This window comes from Cupressus sempervirens, chromosome 9 (genome assembly GCF_028749045.1).
Source record: "Cupressus sempervirens isolate cs-2001-9-10 chromosome 9, ASM2874904v1, whole genome shotgun sequence".
In the NCBI taxonomy this organism is placed as follows: domain Eukaryota; kingdom Viridiplantae; phylum Streptophyta; class Pinopsida; order Cupressales; family Cupressaceae; genus Cupressus; species Cupressus sempervirens.
This window is the reverse complement of record NC_143126.1, coordinates 707,462,232-707,485,519: the sequence shown is the minus strand read 5'-3', so window position 1 is coordinate 707,485,519 and position 23,288 is coordinate 707,462,232. Positions and strand designations below refer to the sequence as shown.

General features: G+C 33.2%; 1 pseudogene; it reads right to left on the bottom strand.

Annotated features, from left to right (window-relative positions):
• Window positions 1-19,948: 19,948 nt before the first annotated feature.
• The window catches only part of LOC149540688 (protein CTR9 homolog pseudogene), a 67,256-nt pseudogene continuing 63,916 nt past the window's right edge, over window positions 19,949-23,288 (bottom strand).

The window sequence follows — 23,288 nt, the reverse complement described above, 5'->3', positions numbered from 1 at the left end:
TTATATACTAAAATTAGAAAGCCTTTAGTTGACTTGTTGAGAAAGTACAAACATGTTTTTGCATGGTTATATGATGACCTTGAGACCTATAGAGAAGACCTATTCCAACATGTCATACCACTAAAAGAGAATATCAAAACTTTTAGGTAGAAGAAGAGACCAATGAATCCTACCTTAGCCCCCAAAATGCAAGAAGAGTTGATGAAGCTGAGGAATGGAGGAATAATCAAACCAATTAGGCATTCTACTTGGTTTTCAAATTTGGTGCCTGATAGAAAGAAGAATGGAGACATAAGGCTATGTGTAGACTTCAGAAACTTGAATATTGCTTCCTTGAAAGACAATTATGGGTTACCAAACATGGAAGCTATGGTACAACAAGTGACTAGTTTTGAATTAATGTTCATGATGGATGGATTCTTAGGATATAATCAGGTCCTTGTGAAGGAAAATGAACAATTTAAGACATATTTCACAACTCCATGGGGTACCTATGTATATGTCAGAATGTCATTTGGGTTAATTAATATAGGGGAAACTTTTCAAAGGGCTATGGATGTAGCCTTACATGATTATATTGACAAGATTATGGTGGTATATCAAGATGACCTCATAGCATACTCTGAGATGGTTGAGGACCATTATAGACATTTGGAGAAGATTTTCATCAAAGCCTTGTAATACGGGGTGTCTTTGAATATGAAAAAGTGTACATTTGGGGTGACAGAAGGAAAATTGTTGGGACATATAGTGTCAAAGGATAGCGTGAAAATAGATCCTGAAGAGTAGCTACCATTAACAAGGTCCCTAAGGTAAAGAATGTGAAGGGAATACAATCATTCTTTGGGCGAGTTAATTTTCTAAGAAGGTTTATTACAAATTTTGTTGAAATCAGCAAACCTATTTCCAAAATGCTCAAGAAGGGAGCTACCATTAATTGGGATGGTGAGCCTTCACAAGCTTTTTTGGACATTAAAACTACTATAAAGAATGCTCTAATCCTTAGGACCCCAAATTACGCAAAGCCCAAGCATATATTTTCTTTTGCATCCTTCCATATTGTGGCTACAATTTTATTACAGAAGAATGAGGAGGGATATGAACACCCAATTGCATTCTTTAGTAAATCCTTGCAACCTACTGAAATAAAGTACAAAATCAATGAGAAATAGGCTTATGCCTTGGTAAAAGTTGTAAAGGAATTTAGATGTTATTTATTAGGTGCCATTGTCATTGAATTTGTACCTAGTGTAGTTGTAAAAGACATTTTCTCTCAACAGGAGGTGTCATTTAGAAGGTACAAATGGATCAACAAGATCCGGGAATTCAACATTGATACCCAAATCACAAAATTGGTAAGAGGTCAAGGGTAGAAAATCTTATGGCTCCGTCCAACTTGGATGTTAATCAGATAAATGTAGTGGTAGATGACCCAAGATCAAAATTATATGGCATGGATCATTGTGAATGGTATACTAATGTCATATTTTATTTTCAACACATGGAGGCTCCTTCCCATTTGATAGAAAATGAGAAGAGAAGTACAAAATTACAAGCCATCAAATATATTATTGTTAGGGACAAATTATGGTGGAGAAACTTTGAGGGGGTGCTACTAAAATGTGTTGATCAATAGAAATCATAAGAAATATTGAATGAAATGCATGCTGGAATTTGTGGAGAACACTATATGGCTAAAACCACTACTCCCAAAGTGATGAGAGTTTGGTTTTGGTGACCTTCCCTTTTCAAGGATGCTTAGGTAATGGTTAGAAAATGTCATGCTTGTCAAAGATTTGTAGGTAAACTAAAATTTTCAGGGAATACTCCATTAAAACCAATTGAAGCCCAAGCACCATTCTAGCAATGGGGGATGGATTTTATAGGTAAAATTTCTCCTAAGTCTATCATTAGTTACTCAAGGATTTTGGTTGCTACTAACTATTTTACAAAGTGAGTGGAAGTTATTCCAACAAGGAATGCTACTAGCTAGGTTGTGAATAATTTTCTTCTAAATAATATTATTTCAAGATTTGGATGCCCTCAAAAGATTGTGATAGATAATGCAATGTGTTTTAGATCTGAGGAATTCATAAAGTTTTGTGATAAATATCGTATAACAAGGTTAGCATCTTCCCCTATCATCCACAAGGAAATGGACAAGCTAAATCTACAAATAAAAGCTTGTTAAAAGTAATAAAAAGAACTCTGGACGATAACAAAAGGGACTAGGATTATGGGCTGATAGGGTGACTATGAAGAAAGCCATAGGTGTAGCACCTTTTGACATTGTATATGGAATCTAGGCTAGGATGCCTTAGAACAACCTAGGAGGTCTATATAATTACATTCAAATGTATGATGAGGACATTAATATTGATATTTAGGAGAGGTTGGATGAGTTAGTAGGGCTAATTGAGACTAGGAAGGAAGCTTCTCTTAGGAATCAAAAATTGCAATTACAAGTCAAAGCACTCTATGACAAAAGAATAGTGAGCAAGAAATTTGAAATTGAAGATCTAATCCTCATGTAGAATACTAGGATTGAGGATAAAGGAAAGCATGGGAAATTTGATCCTATATGGTTACGTCCTTATCTAATTAAAGCCACATGGGGGAAGACTCTTATATTCTAAAGGATTTATCAGGCAATATTCTTGAACTACCAATTCATCGATAGTTCTTGAAGAGGTATTTTTGCTAAAATACTTGTTTCTTCCATGAACAATAGTCTAGGTTTTCTCTGTATATTTTGTAAATTCTTTGTGTCTTTTTATATAGTCCTTGTATATTTTTCTCTACTGGTGTTGTTGCTCTCTCAGATTTATCAATTGAGATAATTGGTTAGATGTATGGTTTACTTCTCCCAGGGATTCTTAGCTCTCATATAAATTATTGCTTATTCATTGCTCCCAAACAGAGCCACTGTTGGCCTGGTTTTTCACACTTTATGTTGTGTTATGCCCCATAGTGAAAAACTTTAGTTTAGGGTTTCAAAAAATCTTGTGAAATTTTTAGATATTAGTTTTCCACAATCCATTAGAAATCTTTGTTTTATTATTTTTGGGCAAATTGTGTGACAATTTTTGTGTTAGTGTTTTGGATCACACTCTCTAATCCATCATCAGGATTAAAGAGCTCTTTCATCCTAATGATGGATCACATAGTATGATCCAAAATGTTGATACAAAAATTGTCACAAAATCTACCCAAAAATAATACAACAAAGACTTGTGAAATTTGTTAAAAACCTTGATGAAATCTTTTCTATTTCGTAAACCCTTGTTTATTTTTCCCAAACCTTTAAGAGTGGTTGAAAGTAATATTTTAAATAAAATTGTGTGGGATACTCTTATCCTAAGTTTTCATTTTCAAAAATTATTTTATTACTTTCCCGAAGTAAACCTTTTAACTTTAAGCATGCCTTAACCATGGTTATTTTCTTAAGTGTTTACTAAAGCATTGTAACTGTGGTGGTTTATTTGGTTTGGTATTTCATCTCTCCAAGATCAACGGTGGACACATGATCGCATGATGAATCTATTCAAATTTTGTATGAAGCGGGCAAGAACTTTTCTGCCACATAGCACTTAGTGACATTGGGTTTTAACTGTGTCAAAAGGTCATAATTTGTTAGTACTTTGTCAATTCTTTTTCAAGGCTATCAGTAAGGATTAGTAAACATTCCATTTTCTAGTGATATCATTGGTTAAGCCAAGTAGTGGGGTTACTTTTGCTACCATATCATTAAACTGTTGATTTCTCCAAGATCAACGGTTGGCATGACTACAATATGAATAGGCTCGAGGTTTATGTAATGTGGGAAAGTGCCTACAAGACACATGGCACATAATGAGGTCATGGGCCCATAGTCTTTGAAAGGTAATAATGCAGTATGCATAGTTGGCACTTGTCAGACACTTTGGAGAAAAGGAATGCTTTTATTGGTTAAGTTTCACTGACTAGATCAAAGAAAGCGTGATTTACACACACCATTGATCTTGAAAAGATCAACGGGTGATGCATTCCCATAATATGAAAGTGGAGGATCTTCAACCAAAGCAAGGAAGCACCTACATGCCATGTGGTAAAGTGGGACCTAACATAAGAAGACTATCGAGGCACACCAGTGTGGAAAAGTGTGATGAAATAGAATGTAGTAAATGGTAAAGTAATACATGTACTTGCCAGGTTGGAGATGAATGTAACATTGGGGCCACATTTTTAAAGCCTTAATTGTAAAGTTATAGTGATCTTTCGTGATCATCAATCTTTGGAAGATCGACGATCAACTCTTCACCGCATTATGAAAATGACTAAACTTTAGTCAAAGAGGGGAAGCACCTACTTGACATGTGGCAAGTTTTCAAAAGTTTTAACATAGCTTTTCTAAATTTAAATATGATGCTTTATGATCAATAGAGGAAATTCAAATTCAAGGTGTGATATGAAAATTAATTGTTAGAAGCAATAATTTTGTTCAGTGCCACTTTGTGTGACCTAAATGCTACAATATAATTTGGAATTCATCATTTCTAAACCAGAAGATTGGAAAATTATCGGAGCACAAGTGTTTCTAGAGCTAGGGCAAGAAATTTTTCAAGGTTTTTGATGATTTTCAAAGTGATCCATAGAGGAAAATAAGCAAGAAAAGGAAGGTAAGTTATCAAAAACTTCTGAATTGAAAAAATTGTGATTGTGTTAGGGTAAATTAAAAATGCCTCCATGCAAGGATTTTTCAAGTAAGGTAGATTATTTGAAAAGAGTAGTCCATGATGATTTTCTAGAACAAATGCCTCCATTAGTAAATGAATTGACTAAAGGTAGAGAATTCATTCCCAAAAACCCTAGGTTGTTAGTCAGTGAGGGTTTCTATGATAGGAAAATTATTTGAGGGATGCAAAGGTCTTAGTGGGAGGTTTAGATCTTTTTAAGAAGTGGTTTGTAGAGAAAAATTTGGATACTACAATGAGTAATATCGAGGAATTTGATATAAGAAAATTGATTATTCCTGGAGTTTTCTTTGATGGTGACCTACTAGAAGACATGGCTAAAAAATATGATCCAATTACTAGGATTGTTAAAAACCATGTAGGGGATAACCTTTTTAGGGTTTCACTCAAATTGATCTTAGAAGTGTTCAAGCTTAACCCTAACCATGTTGTCCATGAAAGAATTGTTATGGAAGATTTTCAAGCTAAGTATGATGCACAGAGGGTATACCTAAGGGGAGGACCATTGCAATAGTATTTTGTTAAAATTGGATCATTGCCTATGGCCACACTGAATACCCCAAAACCCTTGTTGGAAAAGTATTTTAATCCTAGGGCATAGGCTTTATATTTCTCTCTCTATAAAATATTTGGAATGGATGAGAAAGATCACATTCAAGGCTCTATTATTCTCATCATAGCTCAAAATTTGCAATTTGGAATGAGTTCAATTCTGGATTTTGCTACTTTTCTAGCTAAGGAGATTCATAATGGGTTAATTAGAATAGCACAAGCTAAGGTTAATAGGCCTTTTTGTTGGTACTCTTTATTGATGTATATATGTCTATATAAAGGAGTTACTTTCTTCTCCAAAGAGATGAAATTGGAATTGGAGAGAGATGAAGAGAGACTCCCAATTCAATTATGGAGTGTAGACATGACATGGGAGGTCATTGATGCTAGTTTTTTCAGATTTGACAGATATTTGTTAAGAGGCTCAGATTTTTGTTAAGAGGGATAGCCCTAGAATACCACAATCCTTATTAGAATTAATAGGACCTAAGAATCATGCTAAGGAACTGTTAGTGATTCATAATTGAGGAGATATCATCCCATGTCCTATTTCTATTTTTTTAAGAGTTTATGGTTTCTTGGGAAAACCCCACATGCTACACTACCAAGTACTTTGGAAGGTGGGAATTGTAGAATTGTTATGGCAGATCGAGTCAATTGATGAAAGGGATTTTCTAGGAAATTTTATACTACATTATTTCCAATAGTTACTGTTGTCCATGATTTTGTATTTTTTAAGAAGGGATGGAGAAGTTTGGAAAAAATCTAGATAAGTATGAAATGACCCAATCCCATGCTTGCTATATTGAATTAGAGGGATTCTATGACCTCCTCAAGGAAAGAAGTAAAGCTAAGGCTCTCATACAAACTATATATTTCCCTCAGGATATAATTAGAAACAAATTCTCACTACAAAAATAGGACGTCAGAAAAGAAAAATGGATAGTTTATAGAAAAGTCTTGGACTTTATAAATGATTTTGAGTCCAAATATGATCCTTTGGAAGATAAGAAATATTGGGGGGCCATAATGGATATGCTGATGAATAATTTTGCTGGAATTATGCAAACCTTAAATAAGAAGAAAGACATTATAGAAAAGGCACATCTAGACAAAGCTATTGAGGTGGAAAGAAGATTAAATTACAAGATGATTATAACTCCAAGCCAGTATACATTACAAAGAAAGGTCGGATATGTTGTGGCTCAGAATATACAATATGTCCCTCCATATAAGAGGCTGAGATCAAAAAGCTCACCTGACACAAATGCCCCCAAGAAATAAATTTGGAATAAGGATCATCTTCTCATGTAGGAGAATACTCATCATCCCAGACTCCCCTTAGAATAGATGATGAAGAATCTTTGAGAGAATAGTTGAGGCAAATTTGAGGGGAAGGGGACATTTTGATTACCACTGTTGATATTCAAGGAGGAATACTTGAAGAGCATCCAGTGCCATCTTTGGATCTTACTGTTGTAGATTTTAGAGGTAGGAAGATAGACCCTATAATTGTATAGGCCTCTAAAAAATTCATTGATGATGAAAATTTTGTAAAATCTAGGGCCTTTGCACAATTTCTACGGAGAAGAACATTGGTAATTTTGAAAACAAATGCAAATCATTAAAAGAAAAGCAAAAAAAAAGTTTGACTCTAAGATTGAGGAAGAGGTTAAGGCCAATTTCATGGAGGACTTTACACAATTGACCCCTGAAGGGGCAAAATAGTTATTGAAAGATTCAAGAGTTTTGATATTACCTGGGTGGGACATAGCTAATGCTATGATTTTTGACTCTTTTAGGAAAGAAAAGGACGTCCAATATAAAATTGAGGAGGAGATTTTGCAACCACATAGAGGAATATAGTGCAGTAATAATCACCAAGCATTGGGTCTATTGAGAAAAGAGACATAAACAAGATATAATAAAGTTCAAATGTTGAGGATATAAGAACTCTCATAGTATATAGAGCAGATGAAGTGGACAGTGACAAGATAAGTAAATTGACTAAAGAAATGGTGGAGTTTGGGACGGTGGCTGCTGGAAAAGAGAAAAATAAATTCCTAGGGCTAAATGCCAAGTTTTAAGAAATGCTGAAGGCATATGAAGAGAGAGTGAATAGGATACAACAATTGGAGACTAAAGTATCCCTAATGGACAAGCAATTGGGAAAGAAAAAAGTGGGAGAGTCTAGTTGGCCTAGAATTGTTTATCCTCGCCCCACAATTGAGCCATTTAAGTGAACTCCAATTATAGAGCTGCCCATCACTCCACAAAGGCCAAAGTTTTATACTACTAAGGAGTTTGAGGAGGAAAAGAATAACTTGTGGGCCTTACATGTTGAGTTGAATAATCAGTATGAAGAAAAACACAGCAAAACAATCTTATATTTAGTAGATAAGATTAATTCGCCAGCATTTTATGAGCAATTAGTGAAGATCCTAGACATGTAGAATGAATTAAGAAGTGCTATAGACACTTTAAAGCCTATTATGAAACAATGGGATGGAAGAGATAAAGATATCACCCTTTTGTGTATCTCAATTATTACTCTATCTTGTAAATAGATAGAAAGAACTTTTGATATAGCTAATAATTTGTCTGAGTTTGGTGAAAAGAGGGTGGTAGTTCAGAAAACAATAATAATTTTCCTTTCTAGATATTTCGGTGAGAAATTTTTTTTTTTTCCCTAGGCACTAAAAAAGATTGATAAGATAAAAGGAAAGGAAGAGTGAGGCAAAGAATTAGATGATTTATTGTGCCAAAGGATGAATGAAGTCATAAATGAGAAGGGACATCTACTATGGGCAATGACAAATGAGGAATTTTTTTTAGGTGCAGTTGTTCTATAATTCCATCATAGAAGAATTTGGTGAGAAAAATAAAATAGGAGACTTTGCGATCAAAAAGTAGTGTGATATCTTAAATTTTGATTCGTCTAATGACACAATTTCCAAAAAATGGATGGAAGATTTTGTATATTAAAAGAAATTGGAAATAGAGGAAGATGATGTGGACTAGGAAGAGAATCAAAAAAAAATACATTAGAAGAAGACAAAATAGAACAACCATCCTTAGTGATAAGCATAGAAACCCAAACTATGACTTGGCAAAAGAGAGATCAGATATAATTGTTGTCTTATCAATTGATGTTGATATACATGGAGAACCTCGAGTGGAAGTAAGCCTACAATAAGAAAAGTGTGATATATCACAATCAATCCTATTGGCTACATCCCCCAAGGAGTTACAACAATAATGAGGCCAATCATCAATTTTTCACCAACAAAGAAATGCAACAAAAGGTGTAACAGAAAGTGGTCCCACAAAAGAATATTATGATGTAAAGTTTTTATGTTGTACAAATTTTTGTCTCTTTGTAATAGTAACATTGTAGATCTTTTTTGTCTTTACGATAGTTGTCAGTTCTCTATGCCTAAAGCTTATTGCATCTCATACTATATAAGTGAGATTCCAAGGTTAGAGAAGGGGTCCGAGTCACTTACAATTTTAGTGTTACTAAGTATTCTTCGATCCAATTTTTCTTAGTGCAAACTTTATGATGTATTTTCTTTGCAAGTATATGAGAATACATTGATGTTATAGGATCTTGATGTCTTATCTCGAGTTATTTTGAGTTCTATCACAATTGTTATACAATCTTCAAAGAAAATTAATATAAAGATGAGTTGTCCCCATATCTTTTCTTCCTAAATCTTGTCTCCAATTTTATTACCTAGTAATCTTGAAATTGCATAAGCAAAGCTTGTCCAATTGAATTCAATTATGTTAAGTTGTATATCATTTTCACTATTGGTTTTAAGTCAATGAATTAGTAATTTTTTTAGTGAAGTTGATAGGATTTTCATGGTAGTAAGAAGGATGTGTATAAGAATTAGTTTTAGTGAGAATTTTTAATAATATTAATTGTAATGCAGTCAACTAGGTCTAGAAATTGGATAGGCTCTAAATCCCAATGGATGAGGCACTGATCTATTAGTTCAGTCTACAAATGTAGAAAACATGAATAAGCATTAAGCTTAAAATCAAATCAAATCAATTTTACTTTAATGTTTGGAGAATGTCAAAGATGGTTAGCACTTGTTTACATTTAACCTCTTAGTTTTAGTTACCTGCTATTGCCCAAAATTACTTGTAAATCTAAGAAGAATTGTGACCAATCTATTATAAGGGATGTCTATTATTGTAAAATATCATGGAATGAGTTAAACATGTATGTAGTATCAGATTGAAAATCTATTATCCGTCAGGTGCACCCACCTTGGCTTTGTAGAGCCAAAAGAGTAGAAAATCTTGTATGATTTTGTTGAAGTTGGGTCTAGATCTGAAGAACAGATAATTTGTTATGGAAAATAGCTAATCCTTAGGTTATTGTGATCTTTATTATCTTTGTATTAAGTATTTTTTTGCTTAATAGTGTAAAAACACCAACAGATACTTGTTAGGATTAGAGGGGTATTACATAACTCAATACAATGGATGAAATCTATTAGAATCGCCTCATAGATATTGATATCACAAAAAGAAAAACTTCATATGGGATGTAGCATTGAATTTCTTTCCATGATCATTTATTTCTATAAGTATTAGCCATAAAACTATTGGTGATAAGGACTTATATATTCACCCATTTCTCATGTTTGATTAGATTGACAAAACAACAAATCAATATAGAAAATGCTTCTTGTTGTTTATCATAGATATATTAGAATAAGTAAACCACTCCATAAACTAGTCAAAATTTGTTTCTTCTCCTAATGCATAGTAATGTTAATGGCTCTTGGCCATATTCCTTCTTTCTATTACATTCTCATGTTTTCTCTCACTAACTCTCTCTCTTCTCCTCACATTATCTTATCGTCATCTTCAATTCTCCTAATTTTTTTATGTCACATTCACTTAATAGTCTTCTTATGCCCTAATTTTCATCAAATATAACTATGCTTAGCACTTAGATCTATTCCATCAACCCTGCATAGCTCCAATTTCACCCCTTGTTCTTCATTTTCCTTCTACATACAATGTTGTAATCACCATTAACTTAGTCTGAACAAGCTTTTCATGCCATAATTTATATTCTTCTCTCAAAATAGAGCTTCTTTCTATAAATAATGGGTGTCAAGGGTAAGTTAAGGTCTACCTTGCATGTCATAGTCTTTCTCTAATGTTTCTATGACCTACGAATCTGACCCCTAAAGAGGGTCACCCATGCCTTCATATGCATATTGGATGTCAATGGAAAGGCTATCATACTTCACTAAATGTGTCATCTTTGTCATGTCTTAACTTATGTCATTCTCCACAATTAAAAGTCATCTCTTTGTAGGATGGTTGATGTAAATGCCTAGACTCACTCTCTCTTTTCTTCCACAATCATCCTCCATAGAATTGGTGAATGTCCTGATGTGAAAAAACTAATTCAAATATACAAAAATTTAAAATAGTTGAAATTAGAATCTACATATGACTAAACAAAATAATCAAGTGACATTTTACTATAAGAACTAAAATTGAACTTTAAATAAATCTCTTGAATACAACATTTTTTATTAGAATACAAATTATTTTATTTACATTTCATTTCAAATCTCCTTTATTTTTGCTATTTTCATAGGCTTTTCTATTGAGTTCTTAAAATACACCAATACATAAATTTCTCTCCTATACTATAACTTATATAACAACCAAAACAATCTATGACTAAGCCTTCATATCCAATTTCTTGGGCTCGGCCACCACATCAAATAGATAAAAGTCATTACAAGAAGCCAAGAAATAAAGCAAAGGAATAGAATAAGGCCGTATCCAAAATAAAATAAGAGAATGACACAAATAAGTAGTTTATGTAGTCCCTGCCCTAGTTCGCATTTCTGTTATCATTGTCAAACTCCTTTAGAGTAGTTTTATGCTTATGATTAGTGACATTGTTTTGAGATTATTAGATATTGTTTTACATTCAGTTGAATATATGATGAGATTACTACGTACTCTATATTTCATGTATGCATCATGATTATTGCAGTGTTTTTAGTTATTGATGATATTTAGTGAGATGGATTATTATGTGTTTTCTTATGGATACTTACCCCATACTATATGTGTATGATGTGTGTGTGTTTTTCCTTTATGTATGGTGTTTCTGATGTGGTTAAGGAAGGGAGTCATAGTCACCTGCTAATCATGATCTACACGATGCACCACTCCCTGCCATTGCCTGTTTAGCTTAGTATATATTGTGTATGTAAATGCGAGGATTTTATGTTGGTTGCAAGTACTGGGTATCAACTTCTTTGAATTTCCAAGATGAGTGTATCCTATCACATTATCTCAATGGTAAGAGAGGGGAGATAAATTCTTAAGTCCAAATCCTAAATCTTTGAGACATTTTTCCTAATTGAGAATTAGGACAAGTATCTAAGTCATGTACCCTTTGAATGTGTTGGATGACTTTAATTCATGATTATAACCCTTTAGTTTGATTTTGTATGTGTATTTCTATGATGGGTGTTAGAATTGCTTTAGAATAACTGAGAGGGGGGGGGGGTTGTGAATCAATTATTCAAGGTCTAGATGTCCCTTGCAAACTTTTCACTAAGTGTAGTGAATCCATTAAATCATTCATTCATCTAAACATTAACTTATCTAATTAGCAAGTTACTGTAAATCAACATGTATGCGTAACACATAAGAAATCAACACATGACATAGTGATTTATGTGGAAACCCAATTTGGGAAAAACCACCAGTAACATGCTACTGAATTCTCACCCTTCTAAAGTGATGCCCTATGAAAGGCTTTCCTATTAAAGGCTTACAATACACTATTAAATGTGACCTTGTTAGAGGATTTAACCACCCTATTAGAAGTGGGCCTGGTTAAAGGACTTTAGAACATTCACTTGGAATGCCACCCTATTAAAGGATTTACAAATGGTAGTTAGGCAAACCTAAGTCCATAGGATTTTCAAATCTAATACAATTGTTAGAGAGTATTAGAGAAAATCTTGACCTAACTACAACATACAACTTATCTTGCAGATCTCATATCACTTCTCAGCTCATACCCTTGCCTGGCCTTCTATCTCTACAACTCTTAACTGCTTGCTTTATCTTTCAAGCTTTGTCTCCTTGAGTCTCCATACTCAATGTACCAAATGCAATCATCTCTTCATGACCACTTGTAGAAGCAGAGCCTCTATGCTCTTCCTTCTCCTAGATGTCTCCTTCTTGACACCCTTTCAACTACTTTGTAGATTTGGCACTTCTGCAGCAATAGTATTAGCAGCGCTTTGCTTCTTGGTTTATGACTTCTTAAATAGAAGTCTTGGAGTTCTTTTTCTCGCTTGATTCTTCCATTTTTCAATTTCAATTCGCATGGATTAGGTAGGATACATTATATCTAACCCATATTCTATTTCCTCTAGAAACTTCTTGAATAATCCATTAGGATTCACCCAAAATGATTTACATAGGTTTTTATGCCAAAAACTCATCATCCTTATCCTCCAACTCATTCACACAATTCAATGTAACCACTAAATCAGCTTGGATTTGGCAAATCTTTTTTATTTGAAATAATGCAGCAGCTCAACACTATTGAAATACTAGTGCTTGGCACATACTGTGTTACTCGGCATCAACTATGTTTTTCCTGATGCTCAACACTTGAAGATCACTCAACACATGAAGACCACTCGGTACCAACTAAAAATTTTCTCGTTACTCAGCTTCTATTGAGAATTTTCTTGGCTTCAACTAACTTGCTCAGCACCCACTAAAGATTTTAGTCTAAGCTTTGTAGTCATCCTTGTCATAGCTTCTTCCTCCAATATTTCTAAATGTGACCAACCTCTGTATCTTTGAGTATGTTATCAATACACTACTTAGCCATTGTCTTAGCTAATCCTTGCACTTCATTACAACATCATAACTCAACCTTTCACTTAGGTGCTCTCGTTACATCTTGTTGATCGAATCCTCTTCATCAATCAACTAAGTGATAGCACTTGGATCTTATAAGCAAATGTCATTCCTACCAACAGCAGGTTTGACATCAATGGCAACATAATGATTGAAAACATTCTTTTACAACAATCTCCCTCTTTGATCTTCAATAACAATAAGCTTTTCACTCATATTTCCAACAATGGGTTTTCATATGTTGTTTTTTGAGTACTTAGTAAATTTTTTATTAATTAGGTCTAATTAAAAGATTAAATTAATGACTTAATTTAATGAAAAATTATTATGATATTTTAATATTTAATTATATTAATTAATTGAGAAAATTAATTAAATAAAAGAATTAAATTTGAGATAAAAGTTATAGTATAAATTTGGAACGTGATAATATTTATTTAATTTAATAATAATATATATAGAGTTTATTTTTAAATAAATGCTAAATAAGATTATTATTTAAGTTATCAAATTTAATGTGCGAAAATAAATTTAGAAGTGGGAAAAGGAATTAATTTATTAAAAGTTTCAAGTTCGCATGATGTATGCATGGGTTGAAAATATAAGAAATTAATTAAAAAGATATTTTAATTGCATAAAGTGTGCGCATGAGATTAAAGTTAATAAATTAAATAAAGAGTAGTCATGTAAAAATTAAATAAAGTTATTTAATAATGCAATTAATGTGCATGGAAAAGATTAAGAAAGACTAATAAAAGTTAATTTAGAGTTCGAGTCTGATGAGCATAGAGTTCTCCCGAGTGAACGCACAATTAGTGCCCCGATTTAAGGAGAAAACTCTTTATCCCCAATTGAAGGTTCATTTTCGAGGGAGACAAATTTGGACACAAATATTGGGAGTGAAATTTTGGAGAAGGAAGAAATTTTCAAGAAGGAAAGGGTTCTAAGAGGAGGGATTTCTCTTCAATCTTCTTGCGCATAGCGATTAGCATTAGTGTCCAGGTAGACGCTTATGATCATTTGCACAATTTAATTACACAATTTCTCTTCTTGTCTTCTTCGTGTCTGTGAAATGATTATTTGTGATGAGTGTTTCAATATAGTAAATTTTTATTATGCATGTTAAATCTTCTAAATATGTAGAGATTGGAAACATCCTAGAATCCTCGTCTAATAATTTTGCAAAATTAAATTGTATATCGGAGAGGGTTTTGAAATTAGAAAGAAAATTTAATGAGGAAGTTTGACATGTTGGTCATGTTTTCTCTATCAGAGTAATTTTGAAACTATTATTAAAAAAATTATACTTTAAAAATATGGGGGGGGGGGGGTTGTTTTGGAAAATTTATATTAAAATAAAAATTAAATTAATTATACAAAAAACAATTAATATTAAAAAGGGGGGGGGGGGGCGGGTGGAAAAATTATATTAAAATATAAATTAAATTACTTATACAAAAAGAGAACAATTAATATTTAAAAAGGGGGAGGGGGAGGGAGGGTGAGTGGGGTTTACCCCTGCACCACCTTCTTACCACCTCGTGCAGCTACCAAGGGAGCAGCTGCTGAGGCAACGGCTGCCCTTGGGCAGCGGGCTGACTAGTGGTCGTCCCTTTTGGGACTGCGATATTAATCGCATACACCTTGCATTATTTTTATTTTTTTTGAAATGCTTTTATTTATTTATTTTAATATATGTTATTGAATTTGAATAAATCTAAATCCTTTGTAAATTTTATTGAGTTTAAATTATATTAAATTTATATTATTAATTATTAATAATTTATATTGTTATTATTAATTTTATTATTAAATTATATTAATGTTTAATAATTAAATAAATTATTAATTAATGTAATATAGTCGTTTTATTATTATTATTAATTAATTTAATAAACTTGATTTAATCAAGATTTATTAATTATGAGATTTAGTTGCTGAAGTTGTAAATTTTATTATTGTTGTTAAAAAAATAATTAGTAATATCGATTTTAATAAAATTATAACTTAAAATCAATAATGGATTACTCTTATAACTTTGATAAATATATGTTTATTCTTAGATTATTCTTTAAGGAAATTGACTTGATAATGGGAGGGTAATTTTCTTTATATCTTATTCAAGGAGATTAATGGGTTAACATATAAGGGTTAACTGATAATCTTTTACCTGTAACGTACCTTCAAAATGAAAACTGAAAGAACCTTACATTAACTCAGCAATATGGTTTCAACTTAAACCAAACTATCAAACTATCATGTTTTCTATGTACTGTATATGCTTAAGGGGGCTCTTGGGTTGATTAGATGTTGACCAGTCTTAGGTTGTTACTAGAGGCTCGGGGGTTATGTGTTTGTGATGTCATGTTGATGTTGATCTTGATCTTGATTATTTTTATTTAACCATGGTATGTGATGGTATGCTCTATGTTGAGTGTGTTTTTATTGTTGATTACTATTTTTAGTGCCTTGTGGGATGGCAAGATTTATGCTATGAGATATCAAACTTAACCATTTTTTTGAGTCCTCAATCAATTATACTTGGGTCGCTTTCCAGTCACCTTGATGGGATTGAAGTGTTTTCTTTGTTCTTGATGATGTCATGTTGTGACATGTTTTACTTGACCATTTTGGAGTCTTTGATCAATAATATTTTGGGATGCCTTCCAATTGTCATTGAGAACCAATGGGTATTGTGATTTATTTTGAGATTCTTTCCAGTTGCTTGTTGAGAACCAATGGATATTGTGATTTATCTTTAACGATATTCAATTGCTCGTTGAAAATTGATGTGATTATTATGATTATCTTTTGATTCTTTCCAATTGGTTGCATAGGGTTGAGGTGATTTTTATATGATTCTTGATTTGTGATGTTATGAGCCTAGGGTAGGTTATCTACTTGTAGTATCAGGAAGTGGCTTGCAATGGGGGTCAGGTGTCCTAAGTGGTCCTAGGGGTAACCCATTGTAAGTTATTTCAATAAGTGAAAACATTACACTAAATGGGGATTAAAATGAACCTAATATGTTCTCTCCCATCCTCAAGTGCTAGTATAGACTAGGATGGGAGTAGAGAGAATGCTTGGTTGCAACCTTGCATTCTGTAGTATGCCTTGTCAGTACGAGAAGATACTAGTGGCTATAGTGGGATCACTAGGGACCTAGGAGTCCTAAGGGACTACTTGGATAACTCTGAGCATGATTAATGTGATGACACTTGCCCACTTACATAGTAAGTTTCCTACATGTCTTGTGTGCCTCAGGAAATTAGATGTCGACCTATCTTAGAACCTTTGAGTTAGATTGCTTTTAGGATTTCCTAGACTTAGAGAGTATTTTTTTTATTCGATTTAATATCCTATTTGGGACTTGAGACTATTTCCTCAACATGGTGGGAGTGGGCCATTTAGGTTCCACGCGGTCAAGTGGTAGTGCTCTTTACTCTTACCATTGAGATCCATCCATAGTCGCCATGGTTGGAGCTTCTTGGGACACTTGTTTATCATGTTTAGATTATGTTATTTATAGAAACATCTCCTTATATTGATGATTAGCATGTGATAGGTGATGTTATCTACTTTGTAGGATCACCTTATGTTTTATTCTAGTATGTTAGATTTCTTTATATGTATGTTGTAGCATGTTTAAGGAGTGATGTCCCTATTATGATAGTACTAATGATCTAATCGGTGGCTTGGGATGTAATGCATGGGGGATGGCTAGGGCCCATGGTGGTCTTATGATGCTATTGACAGTTGGGAGGAAACACACACTTAGTTAAATGTGTTTTATGATGGATAGTTGTATTTTATGTTGGATGTTTATATCTTTTATGATGGATGGATGTATCGTGTATGATGGATGGTTTCATTTATTGTATTGTACTTGTATTATAGATTCGAGGAGGATTTTGTATTTATATTTCTTCATATGTATATTATTTTAGCCTTTCATACCCTGTCACATGTACAGTGGATGATTGAACATTCTGAATTTTTAATTTGCCAAGAGGCATTCAGAACAAATGTATATTATGGACTTTGGACTTTTCATTATTCTTTCATATGGATGTGGTAGTTGATAGAGTTAGCTTTATTTAAATTTAAATGTAATTCAATGTCATGGGATCCTTAAGAAATATAACCTGTTATGTATGTTTGTAGTTGATTGTATGGTATTGCTTCTGCTACTATGTGTTTGATGTGCATGTTATCCTTTCTTACTTCAAAAAACAAATGTTACCAAACTTAGTAAAACTTTAGGTTAATTCTTTTGGATCCCTTGGTAGGGCATTACAATTTAAGTGCAATTTTGTGAGGGTCTTTGTTAGCTTCGTTGAAATGCCTGGGATATTTAGCACTACACATAGGATAATTAGCGACGTCTAATTGCCTATCCTTCAATCCTTTCAATACTTGATTCACCACATTCGCCAATACTTTCCCCTCATCCCTAAGCAATAAACATGTAAAACACCATTAAATAAATGAAATAAAATGCATGGTAAGCGAAGAACGTGAAAATATTGAAGCGTAAGGCCAACCTTTAATTTAAGTATTTTAATTTATTTTTTATTAACTAGATCAAAAAATAATAATTAGGTATTAAATTAAGTTTTAAAATGAAATAATTAGGACTGAGATTAAATATCTAATAAAAATTAATAATCATCTTAATTCATTATGTTTAGGTTTGTTTACAATGTGCATTTTGAAAATCATGGCTAAAAACATGTGGTATGGAAATAGCTTCCACAAAAACTAAACTTAAACTCATGATCTTTATGTTCTGATTGGCTATTATAACCACTTTTTGGAAATGTTGGCCCATGATCTATAGGCTTGGAACCATGCAAGCGCCATCCCATCGAGTTTCCAAACATCATCTAGGCATTCTAAGGCCTCCAACGGTGAGCCTAAAGATTTTTCTGCAAATTTTTTCAACAAAAATCTGCAATAAATTCTCCAATACTTAAGATGGAGCAATAAGATTTTTATGGTAGGCTTAAAATTATAAAATGAACATTCATGTAGAAAATCAAAACATTCTGAGCTCATATGACAAACTTACTAAAAATAGCAAGCTCCCATAAATAGTAACCACCCTATTTACTAGTCCTTATTAAAAAATAAAAGACTGAAAAGTAAATATTTTTTGGGTTTTGCAAGATTGCTCTTACACCCAAGATGCTCCTGCATCACACTATATAAGTGAGTTTCCAAGGCTAGAGAGGCGTCTAAATTTCATTTTGCAAAACTAAGTTTGTACTTTCTGAGTTAGTCCATGCATACTATAATTTGGTTCCACTACTAACTAGTGCATTTCACCCTAAATCGCGACCAAACATTGCGACCAAGTTTTTTAAATGGGTTGGTTGGTCACATTATAAATAAATTTTTTGTTTTTTTTTAATAACATTCTCGTGTTGGTCGCAATTGTGGCCAATTAATTGTGTCAAAATTGTGACACACACGGTAGCATAAAACAAAAAAAAGGGCAAAAATGTAATTCACATTTCATTTGGCAAAGCTGCTAGTCCGATCTCCATCAACATTGGTGCGAGGGAAGCTGTGAGTTTAGTCTCCATCAACATTGGCACAAAGGAAGCAAAAAAGTTTGGTCTCCATCGAAAAGGGCACAAGGGCACATCTGCTACAAATCATTGACGGGTGCGTTTGATTGTAGAACATTGTAATAAAACTTTGTTGTGACTTATTGCTATGATTGTAGACTTCCATTTGTGCTTTCCTGAATTTCATCACCCTTTTCTTTTAGCTCTTGTTCTTTCCACCTCCTTCATGCTCTGATCACATGGTATTTTAAAGTTTTTTTGGGGGGTTTTTTTTCCACTTTTTATGATATGCAGTGTATCATCTCATTAGATTCTTCACTCATACTATGCGACTTTCCATGAACTACCTATTTGGATTATGTTCACGATCTCAACTATTAGGGGAAACTCTGCACACTCTGTCTTCTCTCAACTGTGTAGGGTTCTAGAATTTTGAACACTTCTGATCTCCTTAGGGCTTGAAGAGCCTTATCTTTATCAGGTCTTCTTCCTTTGAAATGGATGTCATCTAAATTGACACTGAGTTTCTTATCAAATGCAATTGGCTACTTTGCATAATTCACACTAATAGAAACAACAACACCAACTACTTGTTACTCTTCAAGAAAAAAGTGAGCATCTTCTACACCCCTTTCACAACTTTCATCTGTTACAAAGTGCACTCCACATTTAATGATTCGTCTTGATAGAAGTCCTCTCCTTGGAAAATAAAAAGCTTTTTCATTCTTGAATAGGGCTTGACTACTATTCTATTTATCCCAGGAATGCCATGTAAAACTCTATGCCATATACTGACATATTCAGGCTGTATTGTGTTTTTTAATGTACACTTTTAATGGATTTCTACCAAGCCACTACTTTAAGAATATGCTCTCTTTCGTCAAGATTACTTTCTAGGATAGTTACTAAACTTTTTATGTCAATACTTCAATCAGAAATATGATTTCTTGTTCAGCAACACAAAATCTGCCTTGTCTTCATAATTTTGTAAAGTTTTATGATGCTCATCTTGCAAAATCAACCTTGACATTTTTAAAAATTCATTGAAACATAGTGCATATTCCTTGTTTCTTGTATCATATTGCATTATTCCACAAAGTTTTGCTCATGATCAAATCATACAATTACATATCCTAACAGTTCCTTAACTCAAATTAGCATACATATAGAAAAAATGCACGAAGATGGCAGGTTGTGAAAGCAATCATATAGGGTTGCAACATGGGCGGTCTGTATTAATCCTTGAAACCTACCATGTGTATGAAGGCTTGGCACTACTGAAAGTTGGCTAAACACATGGAGCGCATTCTTTAATTCAAACACTACTTGACGAACCTCATCAGCAGTATGTTTTTGCTTTTGAAGTGTTGAAGTTGAAAACTTCTGCATGGCAACACCAACATCAAAGCGTAACATGTAATTTGAGGGTGCCAAATGTACTACTCTTAATAATGTTCTTTTACAATCTTGCCACTGTTCTGCTTCATAATGTGATCGAGCTAAATATAATAAAATTTGGGTGTCAGTGCCAAAATAGAATTTCCTCAAACAATTTTGATACATTTTCACTGCAAGCCCAAACTGTCCTTGTGCAAAGTAAACATGTGCTAGATTTACCCACACATTAGGCATCTAAACAAAGATGTTTCTTGGTGCAGCTTCTGGAACCTGTGTGAAAATTTCCTTTGCAATATCAAAATGACCCCTTTCGGCTAGCACAATGCCTACCCCATTTGCAGAATAGACATTTCTAGGTCTCTGAGCCAACACTTTACAATACAGTTCCCTAGCCTTATTGAGATGTATTCCCTCTGCATCTGGATCCTTCTTCTCATTGCATGGAGCTACAAAATAATTCCATTTTCCAAGAGAAATGTCAACATAAGCATCCTTACCATCTGATACATTTTGTGCAGTTTTAATTGTTTCTTTTCCTTTAAGCCAGTCATCTGTTTTCAGTTCCAGGTTGCCAAGCATGGTAATCACATTTACTAAGGTTTTATCCACCTTAAGTGCCTCCCCAAAAAATTCTAGGCTTAGTTGGATCTCATTTTGAGCCTGGGCCATGGTTGCAAGTTGTAGATATGCATCCACATAATCAGGAAACTTGAACAATATTATCCTATACAAAAGATTTGCTTTTTTAGTGTCATGTAGTTGTTCAAATAGCATGGCAAGATTAAATAGTATGGTATATGAAATATTTTACATATTCAACAATGGATGATCTATATTCCAAGAGATCTTTTGTAGTCAAAATAGAAGTTTGAAAATTGTTGAAAATCTAGTATAAGTTTATGTTGAAAATGGTTCTAATCTTTTAAATTGAATTCACCAAATAAGGTTATCTGAGAACATGTTTTGTAGTCAATATAGAAGTTTGAAACATAGAAAATGTTATTTGTTTTTTATTTGTTTCACAGAAAGATTTTGAAGTCAACAAAAAGAAAATCAAGTGATGAAATTTTGTTCCTCTTATGTTCAATGATATAGTTCTATTATCTTTTATTTTATTTTATTTTATTGAATATATATCTTAAAATTATTTTAGATAAATCTTAGGTTCAAATTTATTCAATATTTGATTTATTTTTCAAAAATAAGAAATTGTAACCCACTTGAAGATTTTTGGGACATATGACTTCTAAATGATCCATGAGAATTTAACTTATATCTTGAAAATATTCCAGATTGATTTGATTTACATTATTACATATATACATATATGTTTCTCGAGATATTTAGTTTATTTAAATATGGTGTTGCTTCTGATCCATCTACTGTATAGGTAAAATACTAAAGGTTCACCACACAAAGAGTCTTTTTGATGAAATGATGTATTCACCAAATAAGAAGTATTACCAATGTAGGATGGAATGAATTATTTATTATATCATCCCCAAAATACCTCAATAGGAGACAAGAGGTAGTTGAATCATGAGCTTTCCATTGAGTTCGAAGATATTTTTAGAAAAAAATATGTATTTTTGGAGAATGGTTAACACTATAAAAGACAAGTTATTGTTAGTGTAGTTTTTTATTTTTCCTATTTTGCTAAGTTTTTCCTACACTTTTAATAATCTCGCTTAGGTTAATAAAGCATGTCTTATTATGTGAATGGTTGTGAGATGTCATCTTCCTACATGTGAGCATCCATTAGCTATCTTGGGAAGATACTTTGCTATCTTTAGTCCGATAGATGGTTGCTCCTCATTGGTTGGTGTTGCCACCTCCTCCCTCTTCCTAGCCTATATAAGCATGCTACCTGGCTTGTATTTGCATCTCTTATTTTTGCATCCTCTTAATGCTATTTTGCTTCCAGCATTTGCATTACTCTCTTGGAGACTAACTCTATGATGCTATTTTGATTTTGTATCATCTGCATTCATAGTTTAGATATATACTCTTTGCACTAGTTTTCTGGGTTATTAATCTTTTCAGATGATAACATGGTATCAGAGCTTTTCTATGTGCAAGAGTAGATTTTAGCTTCCTTATTTGAGAGATTCGGGGGGGGCAAATAAACTTTATTGCAGTTTTTTGAAAAACAAAGTATGCTCTTCTCTTGGATCTTTGGATGATCTTGAGAATCAGAAAATTTTTGACAAAAACAGTTTTTCTCTGGGGTTTCAATCTCAAATTTGACAACCAACTTGCATATTTGGAGTTTTCAATCAGTTTTGCAGGTTCCAGCATGCCATTGATGGACTTAAGAAGCTGATCCAGCATTTGCATGTCATATTTTGATTGCTGGGGTCGTTTTCTGATTTTTGGAGCCGTTTTTTACTATTAAAGGCGTCTGATTTACACTACAGCAACATCTTCTGTTCATCAGCAAGAAAAACGCTTTCTGGGTTTTGTTCACAGCCAAGAAAAACCATCTGGGTATCTTTTAGATTTTGCATGCAAATTGTATATTTTTCAGAATCGAGCATGCAAAGCTACAGCCATACCCCTCTCCATTGGCAGCCGCAGATTTGAATGCAGTTTTCAAATGTCTCGTTCTTGCTCATACGAACTCCGATTTTGATGATTCTTGTTATGAACTTGGCTATTTTTTTGTGCTCTATCCACTAATGGAGTTAGTTTTTGATTTTCATACATGAATTTTTCAGAAATTGCAGATTCTCAGCCGTGACTGTGCACAGTTCTCGTTTTGGAAATTTCAGAGCATCATAACTTTCTCATACGACCTCGTATCGAGGCGATTTTTTTTTTGAAAGTGCATTTTTTTGAGTAGATCGCAGTGGTGCTATTTTTTTTATTGATTATTGTGCCCAAGTTTCACTTTTAGCATATGCTCTTCATGAGGGTTTGTAATGCATTGAAATCAAGACCACTAAATATCTCTTTCTAGTGGTAATTGTAAATGCACTAAAATAAAGTGCCAAATCATATTTCTTTGGGGGGTGTTCTTTGATTGAGTAAAAAGTGGGGGGCATTGTCGTGGCTGGGTTCTCTTCTTTTTAGCATTTCTTTGCATTTCTTC